The sequence below is a fragment of the Pelodiscus sinensis genome, chromosome 21 (genome assembly GCF_052426305.1).
Source record: "Pelodiscus sinensis isolate ZL-2025 chromosome 21, ASM5242630v1, whole genome shotgun sequence".
NCBI lineage: Eukaryota > Metazoa > Chordata > Testudines > Trionychidae > Pelodiscus > Pelodiscus sinensis.
This window is the reverse complement of record NC_143072.1, coordinates 6,134,552-6,154,703: the sequence shown is the minus strand read 5'-3', so window position 1 is coordinate 6,154,703 and position 20,152 is coordinate 6,134,552. Positions and strand designations below refer to the sequence as shown.

The following is a 20,152-nucleotide window of genomic DNA, read 5'->3' as shown; positions in this document are numbered from 1 at the left end:
AGACACATTTTTCAAGGCCTCAAACACCCAATGCACATGATCAGGTTGGTTTACTAATTTCAAATTCTTGTGGCTGTCAGGGGAAGATTGGTAATGTTGTGCGTGTGTTTGTTTCTTGGTTTTGTTTCGACTGCAAATGGTCCGAACCTAGAATTGCCAAGCCCCCAGGCAAGGGGGGACAACTGCATACCCCCAGAAAGAGCGGGACTTTGGGCAGAAGGGACGTGGCTGAGGCAGCCAGCCCTCTGCTCCATACGGAGCACATCGCGCCCTTTCTCCAATGAACCTTAGTGCTTCCCGGGGCTTCAGATGCTGCCATGAGCCCTGGGCCCTTTTGAATCACTGGGCTCTGGGGCAATTGCCCCCTTTGCCTCCCTTTCAATGAGCCTGGCCAGATCCAGAATGTTCACTCTCACTACACCCCAATGAACTTTGGTAGTTTGGAAAAAATGGAATCAGAATCCAGATTAACACCCAACACCTTCCTCCCTCACCTGTTTCTTTAAATGCAATTCAATGTATTTTACTTGTGCTGTGCATCTGTTTCCAAAGGGAAAAGGGAGAGGAACAAAAAAGAAACAGAAAGCCAGAGGACTGCAGGACGGCCGTATATTTGACAGTTTTACTGACGTGCAGATATTTAATGGGGATTTCACTGAAGTCTGAAGGCTGTTTGGAACAAGGTAGTATTTTTAGCTTCCTGAAAAAGGATTTGTTGTACGTTGTGTACCTAAGTTTCTTTTCTGAGCTGCAAGGCACATCACACACGTACACCCTGAGGCCACAAAATGAATGAGAAGCTTTCACTAGCATTTTTTTCCCCTAGTTACCTACCTGCATTCCAATGATGTTTAGAACGGGGGAGGGAAAACCCCTCTGGTTTCAAACTTTCACTGGGTTCAGTGGAAGAAATTCCAGTCACAGCCAAGAGGGTAAAAGTTTTTCACTTCCCACTCCAAAATAAACCACTTTGGCTCATTAGCAGTCAAACAGAATTGCAGACCACAGTGCCCAGGATCTGGCACAAGCAGGTGCCTTTCAAAAAAACCCTTCTCTCGTCTTCATAAGACCGGGGTCAGGTCCTGTATTGTTTTGTTTCTTTATAAGAAACTTTCAACTTCGAACATCTCTGTCTAGGAGTTTAATACACAAATAGATTTGCAAATGATTGTTCACATCATGGGCTCGTCTACACTGGCCCCTTTTCCGGAAGGGGTATGTTAATTTCACCTATCGTAGTAGGGAAATCCGCGGGGGATTTAAATATCCCCCGCGGCATTTAAATAAAAATGTCCGCCGCTTTTTTCCGGCTTTTAAAAAAGCCGGAAAAGAGCGTCTACACTGGCCCCGATCCTCCGGAAAAAGCACCCTTTTCCGGAGGCTCTTATTCCTACTTCAAAAGTAGTGCTTTTTCCGGAGGATCGGGGCCAGTGTAGATGCTCTTTTCCGGCTTTTTTAAAAGCCGGAAAAAAGCGGCGGACATTTTTATTTAAATGCCGCGGGGGATATTTAAATCCCCCGCGGATTTCCCTACTACGATAGGTGAAATTAACATGCCCCTTCCGGAAAAGGGGCCAGTGTAGACGTAGCCCATGTGTAAAAGTTGCCTGATCAGAAGAAACTACACATGGGCGCAAATCACCATAAGAAAGTGATGTTCAGTCTCAAAAAACCTTCATGCCATTTCTCTTAGCATAGGTTCAACAGGTTCAATCCGGTGCATCATACGTATACCCATTATCTTCACCATCCCAAAGAGAGGCTTAGCTAAATGTTCCTACTCACAGCAGGCAAGAGTAATCTGGTAGTCATGCTGCAGGACTGTCAGGGCTTGTCTCCACTACGATGGGAATCGATGCTGCAGAAATCGATGCACCCACCGGCAGTCAATTTATTGCATCAGCTTAAATGCGATAAATCAATCTTTGAGTGCTCTCCTTTCAATGCCAGTACTCCACCAGGATAAGAAGAATAGCCAACGTCAACGGGAGAGCAGTCCCCTCTGACTTTACCGCACACAAGACGCAGTGGTATGTCAACTTCAGCTACACTATTTGCATAGCTGAAGTCACATAGATTAGCTCAACAGGGAGGGTTAGTGTAGACAAGGCCTCAGTTAAAACAGGACTGGATTTCCCTGGATCGTTCATCTTTTGAGTCTACATCTGTGCTATGTGTAATGGTGGTCATTGTGGTTCCCTGAGTGCATAAGCAACTCGTCAAGTAAATGACAACACAAATTCTGTTAATAAAAGCCATGCATAATTGTGTGAATTAGACAGGAATTTTATCCCTACGTGCCTTTTCAAACATTAAATGGAAATAACCATTGAATTCCATTCAGCATAAGTAACAAATTTGTCAAGTACAAGGATGACCAAATACTCCATGAGTTTTCCCATCCTGTAATTTGCACACAGTTTGTTTTCCTCCCTAGAGAATTCAAATTATTAAGAGGTAGGCTGTGGGATTCCTGTAAACAGTATAAATACTTCAGGCCTGAATCACCATTGTCTTCTTCTGCACGTAGTAATTTACATCAGTACAAATCAATACAGCTCTGCAAATCTATAGATCTTCACTTTATATCTGCAAATGTGGATATCCACGGCTCATTTTTGCAGATGCGGATACAAATTTGGTATCTAGACCTCTGCAAATGTGCAGATATCTGCTTTAGAGCAGGTTGATCCACCAGCTGCAACCCTTCCTGAATAAGAATGACTTGGCTACAGTGATTCATGCTCTTGTCACATCCCAATTGGATTATTGCAATGTGATCTATGTGGGGCTGCCTTTGAAGAGTCTTTGGAGGCTTCATCTCATACAGAATGCAGCTGCTTGAGTTTTAACTAATACTCGTTATATGGAGCACATTATGCCGGTGCTCCGGCAGTTGTCCTGTCTTCCGGTATGTTTCCGGGCACAATTCAAGGTCTTGGTTATGACTTATAAAGCCCTAAATGGGTTGGGACCATGGTATTTGAAGGACTGTCTTCTCCCATATGAACCCGCCCAGGGATTGAGGTCAGCTGGGGAGGCTCTCTTCCATGTTCCTCCACTTATGAAGATTAGGTTGATATCTACATGGAGCAGGGCCTTTTTAGCCTTTGCCCCTATGGAATTCTTTCACCGGGACATTCGCCTGGCACTCATGTTGGCACTTTTTCGGCGCCAGTCCAAAGCCACCCTTTTGACCTATGCATTGATTGGTGTTTAGTTGTGTGTCTGTGTCTCTCCTCTTGAGGCATTTTAGCAGGTTTTATGTCCTCCTTTTGGGGTCCTGTATTTTCCATTTATATATGTTTTAAAAAAAATTGTAAGCCACTTCAAATATTTTAAATAGAGAGGCGGGGTAAAAATATTTTAAACAAATAAACAATAATTTGCATCCATAGATGTGGGTGAGGATATCCCCGGATCACTTTTGCAGATGTAGATACCAATTTTATATCCAAGCAGGGCTCTACAAATCAAGTGCAGTTCTGCGTTTCAGAGTGTTACGTCCGTATTGACTGAGCAAGGAGCAAGACAACTGTAAATCTGGCCCCGTCAGTCGAACATTCAAAGCCACGGCACTCAGGAGGGTTAAAAAAGTGGATAAATGAACTTGCCTAGCCACTATTCAGACATTGTTTACATGGAGTGACAACCTAAGCACCATTAACTGATGTGCGTTTTCTTAGTATTGATTCAACTGCAGTTGCTTCAAAACACAAGACATCCAGGGTCTTACCACTTCTGTCAATAAGGCTCCACTATAAAACCAGGAAGTGCACTGTTTCTTTAAGGAATATCTAAGGAGAAAACACACCAAATCCTTCAAATCAATCTGAAAGAGAGGCCAAGGACATTCCTTCCCAAGCATTAGATTTGGTTTCACATGAGATGATTAGACTCATCCATGCTAATTACACTAGAAAGAACTAATTAGAAAAATCTACCATTCAGCTAATGAGGGCTGGGCCTTAACTATCTCAGTGCTTCATTTTTCAGGTTGTAAAATATTACATTACTTCCCCTCCCCCATCCCTCTCTATGCGTATGTTGTCACCATGTTAATTCTAGCAACAGTGTTGATCATTAAATAGCAACTAAAGAAAATATTTTTTAATACCTGCAAGCACCACAATTTATAGACAGCTGTTGATGATTTCCCCGTATCACTATGATAGGCCAAATCCTCTATTGCAGAAAAGAGGTGTAGTCAGAAGAGCTACGTTCCTTTACACCAGTGAGGAATCTGGCCCACTAGATTTGCACGGGTGAAAGCAATAATGCAAAACTAGTAATGAATTCTATGTGCAGCTTCAATGCAGTCTTTTAAACAAATATACTTTTCCCTTCCCTAGGGAATACTACGGGATGAGGGATTTCACATGTGCTATTATTAATGCAGAAGGAGAGTTTATTAAAAAGCAATGATATCACCTGATCAAGACTAACATCCCTGCCAAGGGTTACACAGTATTTAGCACAAGCTGATGGAATGAGCATAATGAAAAGCTAATAAATCAGAGTCCTTCATTATACAATAAACTCATTAAGCTAGTGCTAGAAAAAAGCAAGTCAGCCATGGCACAAAGTTGTTAGAGAGGTAATGTTAAAAGATTTTCTTAGGAAAAAAATAAATTCAAAGTCAGCCTTTGATTTCTGCTGAAGTTACATATTTAGTATCCATTTAGAAGTTTAATGTGGTGCTGCAGCCATTCGGCACAGAAACTATGCTTCTCAAAAGAAGCACAGAAGGTGAGCCATGTTAGTCTGTATCTGCCAAAACAATGAGGAGTCCCGTGGCATCTTAGGGCACATCTACGTTGCAAGGCAAAAGTCGAATTAAGATACGCAACTTCAGCTATGTCAATTGCATAGCTGAAGTCGAAATAACTTAATTAGGCTTTTGACGCAATCTACGCAGCAGGAAGTTGAAGAAAGAAGATTATGGCTTGCTGTGTAGACGTGCGCTATTTTATTTTGAAATAACATCAGTTATTCCAAAATAATGCGGCTGTGTAGATGTACCCTCAGAGACAAACATATTTATTAGGGCATAAGCTTTCGTGGCTAAATGCCACTTCATCAGATGAATTGGAATGGAAGTTACAGAAGCAGGGGTATGTATAAGGAAGAAGTTGGTTGTGTCAACAAAGCTTTTTTTGTTTGTTTTCCCAAAAGAGGATTTTCAGAGAGCCTGGCAGGGAATCCTGAAGGATAGTGTGCGAAATAAGTGAAAACTGAAATGCAAGAACTGTCATTTTGCTAAAACCTTGGAAATCAGATGATTTTTAATATTGGATTTTTAACATGTCCTCTTTCCCCCCATAAATATATTTCCATCAATAATTCCTCTTAGTTCAGATTTTAGGGGAAACGTGGAAGGGAATGGTCTAGGGCCGTGGTCACCAACCGGTCGATCGTGAGGCCTCAACCAGTCAATCGCGAGGTGTTTTGGCCCTCCCACCCCCCCATTTTCCCCTCACCCCCAAGAAGCCCCACTATCTACCTCCAGCGAAGTGTGGGCTTCTGTGGGGTGGACTGAAGGCCTGCCTGCAGCTTCGCGTCACTTCCAGCGGTTCCGGAAGTACCCTGGCTGTTCCCCTCCTACAGCTCTGTGGCATGCCGGGTGCACTGCAGGAGGGGGCGTCGGCCCCAGAGGATGAACGCAGCGGCTTCCTTGCGCTGCAGGAAGGGTGAGTTGAGCAGAGGGGTTTCCCTGCGCTGCGTGAGCAGGGGTCGACCTGGGGTTTGGCCCCGTGGCAGGAGCGTGTGGGGGTTTGGCTGCACCACGGAAGGAGGGTTTGGCTGCACTGCGGGAGGGGGGTTTGGCCCCGGGGCAGACACGTGGAGGAGTGGGGGGTTAGCTGCACCGCGGGGGGGGGGGGGGGTCGGCCCCGGAGGAGGCACACGCCGGCTTCCCTCTGGGGGGGAGGGAGAATCCTGGGAAGAGGCAGGTCCAAGGGACTCTCTGCCCCCACTCTGCCCCTGTTCCGTCTCTCCATTCCCCTCTCTCCACTCCCCTGTTCCCTCTCCCCTGCCCCCACTAGCCCCCTGTTCCCTCTCCACATTCCTCTCTCTCCACTCCCCTGTTCCCTCTCCCCACTCCCCAGCCTCAGAAACCTGTCCCCACTGGCACCCTGTCCCCTGCCGAAGCACCCACTAGCACCCTTCCCCAGTACTGTGTGCCCTGCTCACACCAGCACAGTGGGGGCCACATTAGAGGAGCTTAGGGAGGCAAGGTTGGAGGAGGGTTTTTTTGCATCTCACTTGTGTGGCCCCAACTGACTTTTTTGTGGGTTAGTGACCCCTGACTCAAAACAGGTTTCCTGCCCTTTTCAGAAATAAAGACAATGCAGAAACTTTTTGTGTTTGACATAGTATTTTATTTAAAAATGAAGCCTGGCCAACAAACCCTCCATTGGGGCCAAGCCCCTATCTGGCCACAGCATCATAACACTCCTGCACTCCCCTTTCCCCCAGACCCTACACCTGAGCCTATCATATACTGGAACCCCCTGCCCTGAGCCCCTCACATACCTCAACCCAAATTCCTGAACTCTCACATCCAGAAGTCTGTGGCTTGCTTAGTACCCTAACCCTACATCTGACCCCAACACTGCCCAGCCTGGAGCTCCCTTCCTGAGCCAGTGTCCCCTTATCCACCTCCTCCTGCATCCAGATTTCCTCCCAGAGCTTGCACCTCTCACCCCTTCCCACACCCAAATCCCTCATTCTCACCCCAGAGCCTACACATCCTGTCTCAACCCAGCGAGGGTACAGCTAGATTGCAGGAGTTTTTCAGGATTCCGGAGATATCCCAGAAAAACTCTTCTGCATCCAGGGATATGTTTGTTCTTCCACTTCTTTTTGCATCTACACAGCTCCTTTTTGTGCAAAAGCCTCTTGCGCAAAAACGGCCCCTAATTAATTATGCAAATGAAGTGTGGCAATATGCTAATCCATGCTTCATTTGCATAGGCTTTTGTGCAAGAGAGGTGCAGTACAGATGTAGCCTTACTGTGCTTTTATCATATTCCAGACAGATTTCACAGGTGAGACCAGTATTTCTCAAACTGCAGGCCCTGACCCAAAAGGGAGTTGCAGTGGGGATGACAAGATTATTTGGGGGTGGGGGGCGTGTTACTGCCATACTTACTTCCCTGCCTTGCCTTCAGAGCTGAGTGGCCAGAGAGTGGTGGCTGCTGGCTGGTCACCCAGCTCTGAAGGTACTGCCCTGCCAGCAGCAGCAAAGCAAGGGCAGCAATGCTACATTTTTATATATTTTGGTGATTGAGGAAAGTTTGGTCTTGTCCTTTTCCCATTGCATACAAAAAAAACCCAACTCCATGCAGTGCATCTGTCATGAGCACTTATTCAGTAGTCGATGCGTCATCCCTTGCATTTCTGTTCCTGCAGTCACCTTGCACTGCAGTCGCTGTGTGTCTCATACAATTTAATAGCTGCGTGCATGTGCGTGCTCTTTCCTGCAAGGAACACAATCTGTACTAGCCCATGTACCTACATTTTGGAGAAAAGGTTCAGTCCCCCTGGCCTGTTAGTAATATGCAGTGTCCCATTAGTAAATGACTGTACTGATTACTGGATGCATAATAGGTGATCAGCAGGGATGAGATGTATTGAGACAGGCCTAACATGGGCACGAATAGCATAATTTAGTTCTCTGTCTGGTACTTCTGGTAGTGGTAGACCTGAAAATTTTCTGTTTAATCTGCATGTTAGGGAAAGCCAGTTGGGGTTGGTCCTGCTTTGGACAGGGGGTTGGACTCAATGACTCCTGAGGTCTCTTCTAACCCTAGGATTCTATGATTCTAGATGCATTGGGATGGCTTTTTTGAACAGAGTAGAAGTGGCACATGACAGGAAGAGATACATGGACACTTTATCCAGGTACTTATTGGTCCCTCGTCACCTTTGTGTCTGAGTACACAGCTGGGCTTTTCTTGCTTTGAGAGGAAGAGGATACCGCTGTACCATTTAACCCAAGATATCAGACAGAACATATGGGAAATCTTGTGAAGTGCCCATGTTAGGTAAAGCGAGTTTGGACAGTGTAAAGTCAGCATTATTGCTGTCCTCCACAGGACATTTTGAGGACACCAAGGGGGTAAAGAATTTGTGTGGGGGGGAAATGTTTGCTGAACAGCTCTCAGTAGTAAATTGTTAAAACATGATAATTAGAAGGATCTATTTTGTCTTCAAGTCAATGTTCTGTTTAGCATCAGGGCCATAAAGACTCCCCAGAATTTTTCTGTTTTTAAAACTTGGAATAAGAAGAAAAAAAGCATGCATATTTTGCCAAACAGCCAAAAATAGTCAACCTCCATTATCTGTGATTTCAGCTGTGTCTAAAAATCAAGTGAAACAGAGTGTACCCTTTAATAGTTAATCCTCCAACATGTAATTAGGCATTCACATGACAATCAAAACCATGACTATATTTCATGTTTGCCTTCCCTTTCAAAGCCTCTACTAGAGGGGCACTTACTCTGTCAAATCTGCTATAGTAATCAAAACATTGAAATTACTTCTTTCCACACTAAATATACTGGAACTGGTTGTTTGATTAAATGTAGAGCAGAGAGTGCAATTTGCTAAATTACAAGTATTCTGAACATGTAAATATAGTTTAATTACTGCAATTAAAGAAGATTACTGGAGATTGGCAGATGGGAATGTAATGCTGTTTTAATTAGAGTTTTTAATGCACTGTAACATAAGCATAATATTAACCCTTTATCCTAGAAAGGGGTGACTGGTCTCTGAAAAAAACATTTTTTTTTTAAGAAATGCACTACAGCTAGTATTTCAAAATAAGACATCAAGAAATTCACTGCAAAGAATCAAGACAATTTGAAAGACTTTGGGATGTTATTTGTAGTGCATGCACTGCGGGATACATTCTGGGAATGCTGTAAGAACAAGCCATAAAGATGGCCATTTGTTTGTGCCCTAGATCTGGAAACACATGAAAATATAGCCCATACCGTTTGGCTAGATTGTGTTTCAGAATGAGCACAATCATAGCCACATCACTAGAGATTTAAGACACTTTCATGCAAGTTAAAGTACCTCTGCTCCCAAAGATTTACAAAACATGAAAAGAGAGAATGTTTCAAAATGCATTAGTTCAATTTTGGAGAAAAAAAACCCCTACTGCAAAGAGGAAGGAACAATATTGCCAGAAGCCTGGGTTATTACTACTCAGCCTCCAGAACAGTATTTGTTTCATGAAGTAATATTCCAGAACGTAAAAAGCAATTTTTGTCACCTTGGAAGCTATCACTTGCAACATTTCACCCATTTAAGTCAATAGCCTATTAGAAATTCTAATTGAAAGTTCAATACTCTGCCTGGAATCTCACAATAGAGGTTGCCGGTGGAAAGCCATTTAAAGTCTTAATCTCTTTATCATTTGGTATTTTGAAGCCTAACTTTGTTCTTGTTAGGCAGATCAATGGCATTAATTTACAAAATGGGGGGAAATGTCACCCTTCATCCTTCAAATCTCAGTGCGGCGAAGAGCAGTGTAAGCGAATCCGACCATTGCTCTCCCACATTAGCAGAAAACGGTGCCATGGGAGGCTTGACCTACAAATTTTAATTACTGCATGAAAAATTCAGTTCCAGGAGATGAATAGAGACTTGAGGAAAAGCAGAAGTCCACCACCTTCTGAGTGCCTTTGAAGCTTAACTCTTCGAAGGCTGCATTGCTGAATGAAGCAGCAAGCACCACACCACTGTCAAGAGGTGAGATTTGTAATGATGGCGAGCAAATTGCACAGGCATACAAAGAATTTTGCTTGTCAGGAAGGTATTTTTATCGATGCATGGAAATGTATATGCCATTTTGAGTGTAGCAATGTGGAAACTTATTTAAAAACTGGTATTAATATAGAGCAGGGCTACTCAACATGCGGCCCATTTGTTTGCGGTTCGTGGGTGGGAGCCAAAACCAAAACGTAGTCAATAAAATGGTCTTCTGTTGATATGAGTTTTAGTAGTTAAAATTCCTGGACTGTCATTGCTCATTAAAAGTGATGTCATATGGTTGGAAATCGGGTAAATATTGCATTTTATTAATATCAGCAGAACGGACTTAAATGGGGCCTGCATGTTGAGTAGTCTTGCCTTAATCTTTTTATTCATGCCCGTCAGTGTGAAAGAAACTATTTGCATATATATATATGGATATATATTTGCATGTATATGCAAACACACTTAAGTTGCGGTCCTCGGCATGTACTGTGAGTATCATTGTGGCCCCCGGGGCTTCCAAAGTTGAGTAGCCGTGCTATAGAGTAACTGAGGGTATGTCTACACTACCCCCCTAGTTCGAACTAGGGGGGGTAATGTAGTCATATGGAGTTGCAAATGAAGCCCAGGATTTGAATTTCCAGGGCTTCATTTGCATAAAGCCGGCCAGCGCCATTTTTAAATGCCGGCTAGTTTGGACCCCATGCCGCGCGGCTACACGCGGCACGGACTAGTTAGTTCGGATTAGGCTTCGGACTAGCTGTATGCCTCCACGAGGAAGCCTAATCCGAACTAACTAGTCCGTGCCGCGTGTAGCCGCACGGCTCGGGGTCCGAACTAGCCAGCATTTAAAAATGTCGCCGGCTGGCTTTATGCAAATGAAGCCCGGGAAATTCAAATCCCGGGCTTCATTTGCAACTCCGTATGACTACATTACCCCCCCTAGTTCGAACTAGGGGGGTAGTGTAGACATACCCTGACAAACCAGAGGTGAAATCAATGGGAGTTTTTATTTCTTTATTTCAGTGGGGCTAAACTTTCACCCAGGGCCTGTGTTTCATGTCAAATCAGACGTCAGACCTGCAGATACTGCATAGTATATAGCTTTGCTGAACATTTGATGTTGTAAAGACCAGGTCTTTAACAGGGTTCAAAAAAGAGCTAGATAAATTCATGGAGGTTAGGTCTGTCAATAGCTATTAGCCAGGATGGGTCAGAATGGTGGCCCTAGCCTCTGTTTGTCAGAGGCTGGGAATGGGTGACGGTTGAGGGATCACTTGACGATTCCCTGTTCTGCTCACTCCCAAATACATGGCAGTGGGACCTCCCGGGCAGCCGAAGCCTCCTGAGGTACCCGGCACATGCCAGTCCGAGCCCCATCTCTGAACACTCCTCCCCCTCACTCCTTGCCTTATCTCCCCTCCCCCTCCTTGCCTCTTCCCTCCTCCCCCATTCCAGGTTCTTTTCCCAGTCTCTCCCCTGTTGTATGTCCTGTTTATATAGTCTGAGGCACGGTGTTTGGGGGCCAAGATGGGGATGTGAGTACTTCTATGTCCTGCCTGCCCCCAAACAGCTGGGGAAGCCCATGGCGGCAAAGCCAGTGAAGATGGAGTCGATGGTCCCCAAAGTGGCGACCCTCTGCAGCAATATGGTGTTGATGGCCTTGAATGCATGAGCACGGCCCTGCCTATGGATTTCCCCACGCCGAACTGGTTCCCCACAGAATGGTAGCAGTCCAGCAGGGCACACTTCCACAGGGTAATGGCAACCATGCAGGGGGATAGCAGGTCACAATTAGGTGTCCTGTCACCCGAGGGCAGGGGCGAGCCACTTGCAGAGCTCCAGGAAGGTGGCCTTCTTTATGAGGAAGTTCTTGAGCTACTGCTGGTTGTCCCGTTGATGTGGTCCCACCGGTCAGAACTGGTCTCCATCCGCCAGGAGTGGCATTCTACATTTGCTGCTTCAGGAGTACCAGGGCCTGGGTGAAGTGGTCCCCGGTCCGGGCTGTTCATTGTGGCCCTGAAACAGATCGTGGCAGTGTGGATAAACTGCACCACGAGGTGCAGTATGAGGCCCATGAGCCTGGCACTGCTTTGCAGCGGCTCCAGCTCCATGTAGCCACTGCTGTGCTCCTGCAAGGGCAACCAGAGCACATGGTGTGAGTTTGGTGTCTAGGGAGGAGGCAGGCAGTGGAGAAGCGGCATGTGAGACGCAGCTGTAGAGAGGAGCCCTTTAAGCAGGTGTCTTAGCTTGCCTCAGCAAGCAGCTACAGGAAGTGTCCCCTCTCCTGGTGCCCTCCCCGGAGTGCTTCTGGGGGCTTTAAATACAATGACGGTTCCAATCAGTGTGGACGCGCCATTTTGAAATAATTTTGTGCTATTTTGATGCCACCTTGTAGTGTGGATGTGCTACTTTTCGGGAGTTATTATTTTAAAATAAGCTATATGCCCTTATTGTCTGAACCAGAGATGAAGGGTTGTTAAGGACATCTGTAACAGTACCGAACTATTTGATTTTCCACTACCCTACATTCTACTCAGTATTAACCCTTGTGTAAAGAGTATGGAAAACACACCAAACAGTAGCACTGCACAACTATTTGGCAGTCAGATATAACGACTCCTCAAGGTATAAGTCTCTGTAGCGCTATGTTATTGTACAAGAGTGGGAACTTGGCTACGTCTAGACAGCAGGCTTCTTGTGCAAGAAGCTTTTATCGGAAGAGATCTTCTGCAAAAACTTTTTGCGCAAGAGCACGTCCACACTGCAAAAGCGCATCGCAAAAGTGATGCGCTTTTGCAAAAGAGAGCGTCCAGACTCCATGGATGCTCTCTCGAAAGTAAGCTCTGATTGCTATGCACAGAATGGCCACCAGAGCACCTGTGCTTTTCCCTCTTTCCTCTTTTTGTGCAAAAAAACCTCTTCCCCATCCACACACATCTTTTTGAGAAAAAGCTCTTTCACAAAAAGGTGTTCTTCCTCGTAGAATGAGGAATACCTACGCTGGAGAAAACCCTCTGTTCTTTCAATTTTTTTGCACAAAAATGTGCTTGAGGTGTGGATGCTCCACAAGGGTTTTTTTTTTCGGAAAAAACACAGTTTTTCTGAAAAAAACTCTGTAGTGTAGACATAGCCATTCTTTCTTATTGCTTGCTAAAATTAATTTGTTACTTACTTGATCCTCATAGCTTCTTGGCCAGAAGACATGGCAGCACAGCTTCTTAACACCAGCAGCTGGGATTTCCTGATGACGTGCTAATGCATTAGTGCATACGTTTTTAGACCTGAACTCTCCACTTACACTATTTAGAGTGCTATTGCTCAGGTTCTTACTCATAGACTCATACTCATAGACTTTAAGCTCAGAAGGGACCATTTTGATCATCTAGTATGACCCCCCTGCACAATGCAGGCAACAGAATCTCACCCACCCACTGCTAGAATAATCCTCTCACCTATATCTCAGATATTGAAGTCCTTGAAATGATGGTTCAAAGACCCCAAGATGCAGAGAATCCTCCCGCTAGTGACCCGTGCCCCATGCTACAGAGGAAGGCAAAAAACCTCCAGGACCTCTGCCAATCTGCCCTGGAGGAAAATTCCTTCCCAACCCAATATGGTGGGGTCCAATACATCCAATACAATAACTCCAATACATTTTTTCTTCATTTAAATATTTGTTCTGGGTTGTGGCTGGGGAAGAGGAGTTCAGTAGTCAGGCTGCCCTGGACAGAGAGGACAACCCCAGCCTTTCTCACTGCACCACCTTGGGGCCAGTGAGAAGCACTTGTCCATGGCCACTGCAGTTGCAGCGGACACAGTTGGGGGAGAGATGCATGTCCCCCAGCAGACAGACACACAATAGACAAACTCTCTGAAATATACAGTAGATATTGTTCCCTTTCTCCACTCCTGCCCCCTGTTGGCCCAATGTAGTTAAAGCTGTCCCAATCCCCATCTCTGGCTCCTTGCTGCCCTCCTGTGGTCACTCTACAGTATAATGGTCCCTCTTGCCAGACCCCTCCCTTTCCATGTTATGGGAAACAATAGAATTCCACACACATCCCATTGTCTTGGCACAACCAAACCCTTTCCATATGAAATAGACCATCTTTCCCATACTGAAACAAAATGTTTCAATAGCATAATTTTGAGGTTTAGTATTTTGTATTGTCAAGTAAGATTACAATAGTGTTTTGGGGGCTGGTCTGCTTATTTCCTACAAAATCAAACAACAGAGCAAAACTCAATTTGTCTGAAATTCTTGGCTTGAGCCCATTTCTGGGCACTGTAGATTGTTTCTTCATAACAGCTCCAAAGGATAATTAATCAGACAGGCAAATCAGGAAATTCCATCCTGCATGTTATCTGTCAAGAGTCTTAAGAGTCTTATCGCACAGAATATCACTCAACAACTTCAGTGATTAAAAAAAGTTACACTGCACCTGAATGTATATGCATCAATAAACAATTATTCATAAACATTATGCTTAAGAGATACCACATTACTGTTCTCAACTCAGCTATAGCCACTGATGAAACTCACAAGAAATGTATTAGGGTGCTTTGGGTTGGTTTTTTGTTTGCTTGCTTGTTTGTTTGGTGTTTTTTTTTTTTGGCTCCTTCTTGTTTTTCACGCATTTACATACTTCATATATATTTCTTTCCATTTCAAAGTCAACAACTTTTTGTTGTAAAACAACAGCCCCCTCATTTAAGTGTCTTTCAGATGGATTCTAGTAATAGATTTTTTTTTAAATTACCCCTAGTGAGAGATTCATTTCTAGGTTGTGAAAGTTTCAGACCATGAACAAGAAGCATTATGGGTCAATTATTGTTATCATTCTTCTCTAGAAACTGGTTGGGCCTATCTTTGGTCTGACAGAAGTCATAACATAAACCTGTGGCTCTCAATTGATGGTCCATGGACCACTGGTGATCCTTGGTGACTTTTTCAGTGGACCACAGGAACATTGTCCAAAGTCACATGGCACGAGCAGGCGCCTCTGTTAGGCTGTTTTATGCCGTGTTCACAAGCACGTGGTGCATCATCCATAGTGTCACCTAGGATGCAACTGCATTGTATTACCAGTAACTTCCGTCTGAGGCTCTGAGCGTCAGCATAGCTGTCGCTGTTGTGCTGAGCAGTTGCTTTTTATCGTGTCTCAAAAAGGAGGTGGTCCACGAACATTTTTTGATTGGCCTGGTGGTCCGTGGACTGAAACAAGCTGAGAAGCACTGACATAGACCTTAGATATTTTTGGAACTTGCCCTAGTTCCAGTAATTTGTTGTCAGCCAGGGATGGACTCTTCATCAGTGTACCTGCAAGTGTGGACAAAGAAAGCTGCTATTTGCTCAAGGACACCGATGTTTCCAAGGGAGTTAAGTCCCACTGGTGATTCTGCCTGCTTCAACCTGAGACACTCTGAAGGTCCCAGTTTTCAGAAAGTGCAAAAATTAGATACCTCAAGCTGAGGCTCCAAAAAGTGAGACACCTGAAATCACTACTCACATTGGAAAGGCTTAGCATTCCTTAGCCAGCACTTGGCATTTGTGCCGGGTATGACCATTGATTTCTGGAATGAGAGAAAATTTCCGGGGTAGACAGAGCCTTGGAAATGGATCCACAATCTGGTCTGTGTGGCAAGGGTTAAAACAACCTGAGTAGCTAACCTCCTGCAGCCATCATATAAACCAACCACACATACACAAATTAAGCAAAATAGTCCTTTCAGCTCAGCAGGCACAGGACTAGCCAAACAAAGGAGTCCTAGAAATTCCATGAATACCCCCATTATCCTAAGGATGGAGCACAGAGCTACCCATTTCACGCCCACTGCCACCTGTGATTAGCTTTTTTACAGTTATTACAGAGTACTTTGATGGTGATGATTGTTTAAAGGCCTCAACAAGCATGCTAATGTGACCTGAGGACTTGACTCCTTTTCATTTGGTTGCTCCAGCTATCACACTAATTTACTTTAGGCAAAGGGAACAAGAAAAAAAAATCTGCTCAAAGAAATCACTTAGCATAAAATGGGTTCAGTCTCTTAAAGAGAAAAAGGCACGGATCACATAAGTAAATGAGATATATGATCAAACAAAGCTAACAGACATCCGAGCTTGGATTCTTGCTTGGCACCTCCAGTTTTAAAAGAGTCAATCAAAGAAAATCACAGGAAGCCACACAGAATGGCCATAGACAGTCGAGTTGCATGGAATTTTCCTTTGCTTTACTTGGTGTTTTGCAGTGCAAATGTGACGCAAGAGGTCATCTTGGTAGTAAATATAGTTATTGTTTGCAAACACTGCTTCTAGAATTTAATTATATTGTACCATTGGTGATACAAAATATGTTGCCACCAAGTGAGTAGCAGAAAGGATGTGAAGTGCACAGTAGAAAAGTAAGGTTCCAGTAGAGATAGCCACACACATGTTCAAAACTATTGGGTTTTGTGTGGGTTTTTGTTATTATTATTATTTCTGATGCAGAGATTGTGCTGCGTGATCTGGGGGGGGGGGGAGGTTCTCACAGTTCAAGACCTCCTTCAGGATCATAAAAGTCTAATTTTGTATATAGGGGCTTTCTTCCTGTTCATTACTGTCTTTTTCAAACTCAAGCCAGGAGTATTCAAATATATGCTGAATCTTAGTAACTCTGCAGGCTTCTTCCAACAATCTCTTCTCTCCAGGCCTTTGTTACTTCATCACCTTCAGTTTTCAAATCAGTCTTTGGGGTAAAAAGCAAGTCTATAGCCAAGTCAATGCTATGGGGAAAGGGCAGTTTAAGGTACATAATTTCAGATACACAAAAAATGTAACTGGAGTCAATGTAAGCTTTGGCTCCTTCCTCACAGCAGGAGGCTGACAGGAGAAGTGCTCCCCTTGACTGTCTTTACTCCTCTTGAGGAATAGGAGTTGCGGTGTCGATGGGGAAGCCATCAGCATTTGATTCTTTACTAGACCCACTAAAGCGAATGCCAGAAGATTACCACAACGTCTATCTTCCCTCAAGTGGAGACGTGGCCTCTGAGTAGCATGCCAGCTCCTTTTCCTATGATTTCTCTGTCCAAACTGAAATGAAAATGACAATTCACTATTTAATCTGAGGAATGCTCCAGGCCTACTCCACGTATGAGTCCATCCGCTCTTGCCTCATGCCTTGGCTGGTAGGTTATGTATAGCCCACAGAAAGTAATTGTCTATAGTGCAAGTGCTGACAGAACTCTGCCTCTAAAGGACTACAAACAGCCTTAATATAATATACCAGCTACTTGACAACCAGTTATCTACATCACAAGTTGAGGCTGGTATTGGTGTAAAGCACTCTGTTCATTTCATCGAATCACCTGCAGTTAATTGGGAAAATGTATTATTGCAACTCTGTAAACAGGACATGTTCAATCACATTAAGTAACTATTTTTCTTCAGAAGGGAATACTGTTCACCGAAGTACTAAGCATTTGCTCTTGACATAACAGCTAATGGAATTAAATGTGGCACAAATATTTTAAGTATTTTCTATCTGGAAACTCAGCTTGGCGAGTTACAAGCCCGGCGGCAGAACACAAGTAGCTTTGGCTTTGGAAAAAAGTGATTATATGCCTCCTCTGAGGGGGAACCAATAAAGACTCATTTGTGGTCCTACAGTGCTGTGGAACAGTTCAATTGAGTCTGTTTATCACTAAGGCTTCAGGCTTTTGTTTAAATTTACAATTACCTGGAAAATGAATCTGCAGACATAGCAGTGAATGCGGACTTCAAGCCAATACAAACCCACTCACTCCCCCAAAATAAAAACAACCCACACGATGGCTCATGTTTTTTCCAGTCCCCAACTTTACTCCTTGGAGTAAATGATGCTGGTGATGGAGAGTGTTCATAGTAAGCGGCACAATTAGAAGTATCCACAACTTCTGGAAGACTTTGATTTAGTACATCCCATTCAATCACGTTTACAGACACATCTCCTTTCTCTCCTGTTTTGCAGGCAAGTGAAATGCTAATTGCCCATGCCAGTAAAAGCTCTTTGTAAGAGCAGTTTCAAAGATGGACAATGGTAGCATAGTTCCAATATGGTTTCCTGGTGTATTATATTAAGGCTGGTATTATTTTTGCTGGTGTATTATATTAAGGCTGAAACAAAAAACAGGACTATGTAGCACTTTAAAGACTAACAAGATAGTTTATTAGGAGATAAGCTTTCATGGGCCAGACCCACTTCCTCAGATCAAATAGTGGAAGAAAATTGTCACAACCTTATATACCAAAGGATATATGGATATATGGTTGTGACAATTTTCTTCCACTATTTGATTTGAGGAAGTGGGTCTGGCCCACGAAAGCTCATCACCTAATAAACCATCTTGTTAGTCTTTAAAGTGCTACATAGTCCTGTTTTTTGTTTCAGCTACACCAGACTAACACGGCTACATTTCTATCACTATATCAAGGCTGCTTGTAGTGCTTTAGAGGCAGAGTTCTGTCAGCACTTGCACAATTCCAGTATGTCGTTTTCAGAGGGGTTATGATTATGAAACAGGTGTGTAGTGCACTTCGTTATCAGTAAGCAATGCAGCAAGAAGGCCGAGTTGCAGGAGAGAGATCTTTACTGAGTGTGCTTACATGATTTTTTGGGGGGAAGGGGGAAGCTCTAGAATTTCAGATAACTTGGGTCCTTACCTTGTATTCCCAAGTCGCTGTATTCCCTCCTGAAACATCTCTTTCTCCATTCATCATGCCACACAGCATAGTTAGCAATCCCTTCCCTGACTAGCTAATCCAGGCCATAATTTAGGGAAGCTCTGGTTATTCAGGTGAGTTTTGCCATTGAGTTCAATGGAGCTAGGATTTCACCCTCAGGCTAAGCCAACATGCCAGGGAAAACCACAGGGTCTTATTGTTGTCTAATGGTCTCAAATGAAAGAGAACACTTGCTTTTTTGAGAGCATAGGGGCCATAACTTCTCCAAGCTCAAAAAAGCGGAATTTTTCCCTGGGGGATGCAATGTCTGGTCCTGCCTCAAAATATACGGAACTGCCATTTCAACCCCACTCAGTGAAATCTCCATTTCATTGGAGAATTTTTAAAAGAGCTGTTATGTTACGCCCTAGCCATTTCAAAGCAGAATGGGCAAGTCTGGCAAAGCAATTTCTAAAAGGAGTAACATAAAATATTTAAAGATTTATAGAACAACTGGCCCTCTTATGGGCTCATTTAAGTTTTACAAAACATATCTGGTTAGGCCTTGCTATGTCAGCAGAAAGAGGCTGAGATTTAAATAAATAAAACCTAGTCAAATGCAATAATGGGCAGGAAAAAAATATGATGCTTCAAGTCACTACTGAAAGGAATATTGAGCTATAAGTGATCTCCGTACCAACAGCTATGTTTGTCTATCCAGCTGAAAAGGTGACAGCTTTAATCTTGAGGCTGCATGTTATTTAAATAAGCTGAAATTGTTTTCAGTGATGTGAAGTGCATCCACTAAAGATAATGATCCCATTTTGGATTGGCTATTTATTTATTTATTTATTTATTTATAACAAAGGGAAACAAGTAGATGCATTAAACAGAAACGTAAACCGGGATTTTTTTTTTATGACAATCAGGAAATCACTGAAGTACTTAGTTATATGAAATATAAATATATTCATTAATTCCCACCCTCCCCCCTTATGTTTAGGAGGGAGACTTTATTATAACGATGTTACGAGTAATGCTAGAGGTAAAAAGTCCAGATCCGTAGCTGATATAAATCACTGATACCAGCTCAGAATCTGACCATTGTCTTTGGGAAAAGCGTCTCAATGCAGGAAAACACTTTAAGTGAGAGATTAACTTTAAACTTTATGCGAGTGATTAAGTGCTTTCCTGACAAGGGACAGGCTTAATGGCTTTCCTGAATGACCACTATTGTTAGGATACTATTTCTTCCTTCTTCAGTGTAAGTAAGTATTTATAGAGAGAGCCTCAAAATGAAAGTTTAAGATCCGAGATAGTTTAGATCTTGGAATTATGTGTGTATACATTGGATTTGGCAGCCCTCCAGGATTGTCCTGGAGTCACTAGGAATTTAAAATGAAACTTTAATGAAAGTTTATTTCATGTGAGAAAACCTTCAGTAACAAACAAAATGGGCGACCCTAGTGTACATGCATACATGCATGTATGGGTATGTATGTAAGTATGTACGTACACTAGATTGCATTGGAAAAGAACACAGACACTTCTATCTTTCTACTTTCAAGTTTCCCACAGTTCAAACTTCCTGCTGTAAATCCCAGCATACAGTATGTTGCTAATGTCAACCATGCATGGTATGATGAGAGAGGGGACATGTATTAAGGGTAAGGTACATCGGTACTTTGTTCAAAACTA

General features: G+C 43.5%; 1 protein-coding gene across 9 annotated transcripts in view; it reads right to left on the bottom strand.

The window, feature by feature from the left end:
* AUTS2 (activator of transcription and developmental regulator AUTS2) overlaps window positions 1–20,152 on the bottom strand; it is a 1,120,208-nt gene that overhangs the window by 407,744 nt on the left and 692,312 nt on the right. The window lies entirely within an intron of this gene.